We start from the raw sequence: 7,712 nt of genomic DNA, 5'->3' as shown, positions 1-7,712 counted from the left end.
AAGGATTTTGAAGTCTCGCTTACAGCAGTTAAAGCTCAGGGAATCCTAAGAAGCATGAAACTAGCAAAGAGATGGCAAGGATTGGAAACACAGGCCCTCTTGCTTCCTGGGGCCTTGGGGTGGGACTCATTCTTTCTCACACGACCTCAATGCTTTTGGGAGCCAAGAAGGTGTCAGATGTGTCACCAGGCTCCTGCCCCTTCGGTTACCACTAGGCAGAATCTCCCAGCCACACCCTACTTTGAGGGTTCATTCAATTCAGATCCCTATTACAGTGAATCGGAGAGGAAGAAGAGGGGCAGGAAGCGGGGGGGGGGGGGGAGGGAGGAGGAGAAATCCAACACGCAACTGCCCAGCCCAACACAAATAAGCAGGAGAAGCATCAGCAGAAACATTGGAAAGCCTTGAATGGAACTGAGCAGGAGTTTCCCACAATGCTGTTCAACAGCTCCAGTCATCCTGGTTTCGACACCAGCCGCACTGAAGTGATCAATTATGCAGGTGTGCTAATGCCACTAAGCCTCATTTATTTCTGTACTTCACTTTTATTCACTCAGACTTGAGGCTTTTTAAGCTCCAAAAAACATAGGATTATTTTAGATATTTATAATTTCTGCACATGTCTCCTTGGAGAGCACCACGGCCTCCTAGGTATATAGAAATATTTAAAAGCTGTGTGTTTGTTTTAGCTGGGGAATTTTCTTCACAATTAAATGATTCCTTTTATTCAGGGCTTAGGTCCGAGCATAACTGAGGTTTCTGCGTTTTGGTTAAAGTGGAAAATTCAAGCGTGCAAACAGTCAAAACCCAGCCCGGCAGCCATGCGATAGCATATCTGGTCGCCATCTGAAACTGTCTAAACGAGAACCTGGGGAAAGGAAGCCAGAGAACTCAGATGATCTTCCCTGCTCAGAGAGAGGTGGCGTTTCCTGCCTCTGTTCCAGGGACTCCTGTGGCCTCCCAGAAGGTGCCACCCTGTCACTCTTCTTTCTTTACTTCTGCCTCTGACTTAGTAGCAATCAGAGAAAAGGTCTGTTGTTAGAAGTGGGAAACTAACACTCTGTTGCAAGCAAAGAGCAGACAGCCTCCACACCTCCCTGGGACTCCTGGAGCCTAGAGACAGCCTCTGAACCTCCCTGGGACTCTGGGAGCCTAGAGACAGCCTTCCCACCATCTTGGGACTCCTGGAGCCTAGAGACAGCCTCCACACTTCCCTGGGACTCCTGGAGCCTAGAGATAGCCTTCCAGACCCTCTCTGTAGCTCTTGGAGCCTAGAGGTAGCAGCAACAGATTTCTGTTGATAAATGAAGTTTGAGATTGGGTAGGACTTCTGGGCTCTGGATATAAGCCATGCTCTTTGAAAATTGTGTGAGGAACCTTTGAATGTTGTTATCACATTTCAAGAAAGACATCACGTCCGCTTTCTTGCAAGTTTCACTTTCTTGAGGGATAAATTAAATTATAATTAGATACGATATTTTTATATCCATTTATTTGTTCATGACATGAGATGGATTCCATTTCCTGCCTACCATGAAGATGACGTAAAACACAGGTGTGCAAGGATCTCTGTGGTGGGATAGTCTTTGGGTGTGTGTTCCAGGGTGGCATAGCTGGGTCACCATCATCAGGAAAGCTAGTACGGCCTATGTTAACTAAAAGTGAATCTTTGCACACTTTCCCTGTTGTGTTGCACATGTAAGACTAAGATCTGTGGACTAATGGGGAATTGTTGATGAGACTGTGATTCAAGTGATGTAGGGAAGCTCATACCATAGCTGACTAGTCTAGTTAGTCAGTATAATAGTAACATTTAAATAACCAGAGGATTTGGGGTTAAAAAAAATCACACACACCCCACACCCACACCCACACACCCCCCACACCCCCACACACATGAACACACACAGCCTCCACTTAAAAGCTCGCATAGAGCCTCTATGGCACCTGGCCGACTTTGCCACATTGGGTCTCTGTGCTCACAGTCAGTGTCCGACCGTGCACATTTGAGGCTCACACTCAGTGTCTACACACGCACACCTCGCTGCTTTGATTCAGGTGCACTCTCAAGTTAGTGGAGATTTGCTCACTGATCAGGTCCCTCTGGATTTTGTAACTGCGCTTGGATCTTACCACATTTGTATTTCAAAGCAGAAGCCCAATCTGCCACCACTTTCGCGTGCCAGATCCCTCAAATGAGAAGGGCCAAAGCACAGGGATGAGCCTGTAATGCAGTATTTCATGGCATCACAAAGCAAACTCAAAATACAGTTTACACTGGACCAAAAAACTTGGCCCCTTCATTTTCTAGATGTGGGACAACTTACTGAAAGGGCATCTAGACTCGTGTTTTCCTTGTTGCAAAGCGTGCAAGATACCGTCCAACTTCAGAACTGTGTGAGGCAGTTGGGCCAGAGGCTTGGGTGGTCTCACCCTCACCCTCTGCACTTTCTTCCCATTGCTTTTCCTTATGGAAGGTTCTCTGCAACACTGATGGCCAGGCTGGCTGAAGCCCTGGCTCCCTGTGATACTCCCTCTTCCAAGAGGAGTGGAAGATGCTTGCTTGCGGCAGACCGTGATCCCTGCTCTTGAGAAAAGTCAGTGAAGCTGTTTGTAGACTCTCTCGACCCTGTGTGACATTCTGACCAACGCTGTAGGACATCTCAACACTGCAGGACTGTCCAACTCTGTAGGGTATCCTGACCCTGTGTGATGTCCTAACCCTGTGTAATATCCTAACCCTGTAGGATATCAAACCCTGCACAACAGGCAGTCCAACTCTGTAGGGTATCCTGATCCTGTGTGGTATCCTGACCCTGTGTGATACCCTAATCTGTAGGATATCAAACTCTGCATGACAGCCCAACTCTGTAGGGCATCCCAAGTTCTTCAGTGAGGAAAACCAAGAATGCTCACGTTATTCTACTTAGAGTCTTGTTTTTGTTTGGAAATAAGACGGTTTTTAAAAAAAAATCTCTGCACATAATTATGTCTCAAGAAATGAACTGGAAGCCGGAATCAGAATTTACCAATTCACCTTGGGTCACAAATGGTCTCTTTAACAAGACCAATAAAAGGAGGTCAGGTAATCTGTCTTGGCTGGAAGGTTTGTCTGGTTAATTGAAGATGGGTTATTTGTGTCCATGCTGTGAATATGGGAGAGTTTTTGGTGTGTGTGTGTGTATGTTTGTGTGCATATATGTATCTGTGTGCATGTGTATGTGTTTGTGTATAAGTATCTCTCTCTCTCTCTGTGTATGTGTGTATGTGTGTATGTTTGTGCGATTCTGTGCTGTTGGTGTTAGCATTCATGGACTGTCAATCAGATACCACTAGTAGCTTGTCTAACCTGATGACCATATACTGTGATGATATATTATTTATGATTTATTGAACCTTGCCTGAGGATTCATAAAGCAAAGTCAGCCTCAAGCTATAGAGATCAGGCAGTGGTGGTACACATTTTTAATCCCAGGACTCAGGATTAAGAGGTAGATGAACTCTGTGAGTTCAAGGCCACCCAGATCTACACAACATTGATCCAGTCCTAAAGAGAAACAGTTCACACAAAGATGATATCAGCACCTGGGATCACACGCCTTTAATTCTAGCACTAGAGGGGTATAAAAGACAGGAGCAGGGTCTTCAGTAGTCAGTATCAGGCACTCATTCTCCAGCCACAGTGAGGATAGGAAGACATTGAAGTCTCAGGATTCTCCAGCCACACTGAGGAGAGGCAGCAGGAGGCAGAGGTAAGAGATAGTGGCAGCTATTTTGCTTTTCTAATCTTCAGCTTGAAGTTTGAAGCCCAGTATCTGTCTCTGGGTCTTTTAGTTATTGTGTTACATTGTATCTCTTCAGACTTCTTTTTTTTCCTGTCACTAGAGACAAAGCCCCTTAGCCAAAAGCCACAGGCTTCAAATGCTGCTGCAGATAGTGGCAGAAGCCCTTGGCTCTTGTTCCTGTGCCCTAACCAACGAGAGAAAACCCAGTTGGTGGAAGTTCTTCATCTTAAACCTTGTGAGATGGCTGGTGTTGCAGCAATATCATATCAGACACGGGTAGGTTAGAAACAGTAGGCTTGCAATCCGCCGTTCCTCTTCTTTTTCTATTGTATTTAAACCACTCAAACATCAGTGTGGTCCAGAGAGTTGGAGGTTATCCCCAGATTTGAAACAGCATCAGCTTAGGCTGTTCTAGACCAGCTGAGGTGCTAGAATAAGGCTACACGTTCAGGATGCCTACACAGGCAGGGGAGTGCATCAAACACAGACCTGGGTGCATAAAGTAGAAACAGTTTCCTGAGTGCCACTCAGTGTCTCCCATTGAGCATAACTTGTTAATTCTTAATTAATTCCACTCCTGGCTTATTTTGCAAATGGCGGTGGCCTTGCTTTCCTTCGCTGACTTGACTCGGAGTCCAGTCTTTGGTTCCCTTCATTTTGGAATTTATGGCAGGGACTGTTAACTCACTGCATGGTCGTGTCCTCCCTGTCGCCGCGGTAATGGAATGTGATCCCCTGATCCGCACATAAGCACTGAATACAACTTCTCTAAGCTGCCTTGAACCTTTAAGAATAATACCAAATTATACCTAGTCTGTAAATAGGAGTTGAGGCTTTTTCCTTCTTTCCAGTTGCTTTCCAGACTTTAATATACGAGTGAGTGATTTATAATACTCGTGACAAAGCCGCAACACAGCTTGAAATTTTTTTATAACGGCTGTAATGCCACATCTATCATAATGAAAAATGTCTACAAAATCGTTTTCTGCCAAAGAACATCTTCCCAGATTCTATTAAGAACTTTGCTGTCTGCATGAATGCCTCATCTTGCTGAAATGCACAGCTTTCAAACGGTCCTTGTGGGTGGGGCCAACTCTAGCCTTTGCAGTGACTGAAATTCCAATCTGTGGCAATCAACTAAATTGTCGGTGAGGAATTGCCAGAGAAAAAATCTAGGGGTAGAGGGCCTGGTGGCAAAACAAACAAACAAAAAAACCAAAACAGAACAAAAACTAATTTCACCAGGACATTGCAGACTTTTGTCGTTTGAGTGGATCTACACTCCACTGCGCTTTGGATTCTTGTCATATTTACTTAGAAGCCAACTTAAGTTGCTTCCAGTTTTTACAAAGGTGTGGTAGCCCAGCCTGCCCTATTATCATTTTATTCTCTTCGTAGTTTCCCCTGGTTTGAGGGCTGGCAAAGAACTTCACTTTGGTTTGTAGGACAAAAATCTTTGTACTGGCCAGATTAGCCAAAGTTCCACCAGGACGCCACCCAAAGTGCTACAGGATCACTTGTGAGAACCTCCTGTGTGGTATGGAAACTTCAGGGTTATCGTCTCTACTGCCTGCTGCCGGAGGATGGAAGACGCTGGGCAGATGCAGGCTCTGGACAACTCAACAAATGAGCTCGGTGTTCGTCCATCATTTGAAATGAATTTTCCTCTTCTCTCGTCGTACGAGGTCAAGCAGTTTAAAGGTAACAATGCCAAGTTGTCTCCGTTGTAGTTTTTTACTCTGACGCATTTTAAATAGCAAGCATTAAAAGGACGCCATCAATATCACTTCCCTTGAAAGAGAGGTGTCTCCAAAGTACACGGGAAGTTGTGTGAGCATTGCCAGCAACCTCAGTGTGTTGTTCTGCCATCTCAGGAAGTCTGGAGGCGGCTTTGGGCTTAGATTACTGCGGGGCCATCTTGTCCGGCTCCTGTCTTTACAGCGCCACTTTCTCATCTGCTAAATGAGATGCAGCTCCTCATCCCCAAGGGAGACAAGTGAAGACTGGCTCTCTGTTCTCAAGGGTCCAGTCAGTGCTTTGGTCACTTGAGACAACTGTCTGCTGTCCTCAGTGCTGACTGGCTATGACCAGTTTAAGACATTCCCAGTGATGTGTGAGTTTAACTTAATATGCCGCTGGGACCCAAACGACTTGTCCCTGAGGTTCCTAGTGTGGGATTCCCCATCTTCATGTCTTCATTTGCATTTATTAAACGGAGTTTTTCTATAAACAGAACCATGGCATAGTTTGCTGTTGTTTATATTTTACTTTCTGGAAGTTTTGTCTGCTCTAATAGATTCCTTTTTCTCAGGGAGGCAGTTTGGGCATTGGGAGGTGCTTACACCCCTGCCTCTATTCTTACCTAGTTAGACACTGATTCCCATATGTGTCAAGGCTGTCATTCAGTGTTATAAATTAGGGAAATTCATGAGTGCCCAAGTCAACAGGGAGAGGGAGCATGTATTAGGTGCTCGGTACGTGCCTCAGACTCTTAAGGACAAGACACCTTCTATTCTGTTTATGTCATGACAATTCTTGGGGGAGGTCTTATCACCTTCATTCCACAGTGGATAAAACCTGCGCCCTGTGAAATTACATAATGCATCATCTGTCACATGGCTGATAATTAAACCCGGGTCTGTGTGGCTTCAGATGGATCTTTCCATCATGTCAGCCTGGGAAGGGAATATTTTAGGACAGGGCCCTGGAATCAGTCTATTTACATTTGTGAGTGGGTGAAAACTCTCTTGGCCACTGTCTGGGAATACCGAGCGAGCGGAATGAATAGAAGGGAGTTTGCTCTTTGAGCTCAAAGATTTTCTATTTTCTTGCTTTGAAAGCATTTGTCACAGTAGATCAGAAATATTAACAAGTTGCTGCTGACTGTGAATATCTCAGAGTCGCATAATGGAATTGCTTCATTTCGAGCTTGCAATTATTGAATCGAAAATTAACTTTACATGTGTTACCTCATTTGCTCTTTTTTTTTTTCGACATAAGGGAAGAGAGAGGGTGCAATGGTTAGTGTTATCAAGCTAACACAACCTAGGATGGCCTGAATAGAGAGTCTCAGTTAGGTGCTGTCTAGATCAGATTGGTGTGTGTGTGTGTGTGTGTGTGTGTGTGTGTGTGTGTGTGTGTGTGTGTGTGCATGCATGTATTTCTTTTGGTGATGTTAACTGAAGTGGGAAAAACCTGCCCATGGTGGATGGTGCCATTCCCTGGGCTTGGGTCATGGAGTAGATAAGAAAAAGAAAAAAGTGAACTGAGCGTAGATTTGGATGAGTTAACTCACACTTCCGCTGCGGAGTGTGGATGTGATGTGACCAGGCATTTCAAGGTCTTCTTGCATTCACACTTCCGGATGGTAGCCCGGAACCGTGAGACACAACAAAGCCTTCCCGTGCCAGAGCAGTTTATCCTATCACCAGGAACTGAAATCAGGATGGGGAGCGTCATGCTCATTTTCTCGATGGAGAGGCTGGGAGTCACCACGGAAGGGGCTGCCTCTTAGGTCCACTCCTTCACGAAAACAGGCTGTCTCTTTACACAAAGCCTGCTAGTGTCCCCGTGTCCCCAAATCCCTACGGTGTATCTTCATGCTCAGTTATGTTTTGTTTAGTCTCCATCACTGTCAAGCTTGTTTTTACTGCATATTTTGTTGTGTTTCGTAAAAGTGGAGTATAAATTGAATAACACGGGTGTAACTGCTCCTGAAGCTGACTGTCGCAGTACTGAACAAGCAAGTGGGACAGGCCATTCCCTGTGGAGAGGCTAATCACATGACCCTGCTTCAGGTGACAGTTTCCCTTCAAATGAAAGTTCTGGAAAATTCTTTCACATTTTCACATTGTTTGGGAGATATTGCCCTGCTTTAGAACTAAAAAACAAACAAACCAACTCCATAACCCACGCCTATATTCATGC

This window comes from Mesocricetus auratus, unplaced genomic scaffold, assembly GCF_017639785.1.
Source record: "Mesocricetus auratus isolate SY011 unplaced genomic scaffold, BCM_Maur_2.0 Super-Scaffold_100028, whole genome shotgun sequence".
Classification (NCBI taxonomy): domain Eukaryota; kingdom Metazoa; phylum Chordata; class Mammalia; order Rodentia; family Cricetidae; genus Mesocricetus; species Mesocricetus auratus.
This window is presented reverse-complemented; position numbering follows the sequence as displayed.